This window comes from Bison bison, unplaced genomic scaffold, assembly GCF_000754665.1.
Source record: "Bison bison bison isolate TAMUID 2011002044 unplaced genomic scaffold, Bison_UMD1.0 scf7180017858395, whole genome shotgun sequence".
NCBI lineage: Eukaryota > Metazoa > Chordata > Mammalia > Artiodactyla > Bovidae > Bison > Bison bison.
Window position 1 is genome coordinate 8,637 of NW_011488967.1, and position 1,642 is coordinate 10,278.

The 1,642-nt window shown below is 52.7% G+C and overlaps 1 pseudogene; it reads right to left on the reverse strand.

Annotated features, from left to right (window-relative positions):
- Positions 1-812: 812 nt before the first annotated feature.
- LOC105005337 overlaps positions 813-1,642 on the reverse strand; it is a 2,373-nt pseudogene continuing 1,543 nt past the window's right edge.

A 1,642-nucleotide genomic window follows, 5' to 3' on the forward strand; every position in this document is an offset into this window, starting at 1 on the left:
AGGACCTCTATCCTTATTCAGAGGTGTTGGTGCTGACAAGACTCCATTTCTTAGGGTCACAAATAGTCAGGACAGTATCACCTGTCAGGCTGGATGGTGAACTATGGGTGTCAGGCATCCACGTTGACTCCCTGGGGCTCCCAGCTGCTGTCTGAGGGGAGAAACCCAGGACAGGGAGCACTAGGAGCCTCTGAAGCAGGAGCACGGGTGCTCCCTGCTGCCTTGTTGGGTGGTGGCATCAGTGAACAGAAGGGGGAGGGGAGGAACAGCCCCGCTGCAGGATTGAGGGGGAGCACGGTCTTCCTAACCCCCTAATTGGCTGTGGGGATGCCCAGGCTATCACCAAGGAAGGGGCTGGGCTGAGTGTCCTAAAGCCCCCAGCTAGTTGTCCCAGGGTAGATTGTTGGGTACATATTTACATTAGATTCAATAAAGAAGTGAAGGGATAAGGTCAGAGAGTTTGTCTAGTCCACATACCTTCACCAATTGATGTTGAACTGGGACCCATACTGTGCTTCAAAGACTCCCAGTTCATGACTCTGCCCACCGTGTTACAGAAACTTCAAGTTCAGTGTCTTGCCCCACTGTGGGCCATTAGATTTTTGGTGGCAAACAAGATGCCTTATTCATCTCTGCATCTTACACTTGTAGTGTGTGGTTCATGATGTGCTTCAAAGAAGGGTTGTATAAAATGCTGGATGAAAGAATGAATTAGCTGAATAAAGAATGAATTCCTCAAACCAAATCCAGTGCCTCCCCTCAAGTCTTCTTGTTCAGCCCTCAGGACACTGGGTCTCTCTGGTCACCCTCCGTCACGTGGCTGTGTGCTTCTGGCCCAGTCTCCGCAGGGCATCCTTCATGTCCTTGTTTCTCAGACTGTAGATGAGGGGGTTGAGCATCGGGATGACCAGGGTGTAGAAGACAGAGACCACCTTGCCCTGCTCCACGGACTGCACGGCTCCCGGCTGGGCATACATGACAAAGACAGTCCCATAAAGAAGGGACACGGCTGTCATGTGGGAGCCGCAGGTGGAGAAGAGCTTGTGTCTCCCTCCTCCTGAGCGCATCCTCAGGATGGCCACTGTGATGTAGCCATAGGAGACGAGGACCACGGGTGTGGTGCCCACGATGATGAGGCCACACATAGCAAACAAGACCAGCTCATTGACGGCCGTGCTGGCACAAGTGAGCTGGAGCAGGGGGATCACATCACAGAAGAAGTGGTTGATGTGGTTGGAGCTGCAGAACAGGAGGCTGAATGTGAGGATCGTCTGCACCCCAGAGTTGAGGCAGCCCCCACAGTGGGTGCCCAGCACCGGGCAGGCACAGACCAAGGTGTGCATGGAGATGGGGTAGCTCAGGGGGCTGCAGATGGCCACGAAGTGGTCATAGGCCATCACAGCCAAGAGGAGAGTCTCAGTCATGCCCATCATGGAGAAGAAGAAGAACTGGGTGGCACATCCTGCCGGGGTCCAGCTCTGACTGATCCAGAGATTTTGAAGTGGGGACGGCGTCAGCGAGGATCAGAATACAATAGCTTCAATTAGATATTAATTAGAGATATAAAGAGTAATAGAATGAGGATAGCTCAGTAGGAAAATTCAGTGGAGAAAAGAGGCTGAGTAGCTTGGTTTACGCGGGA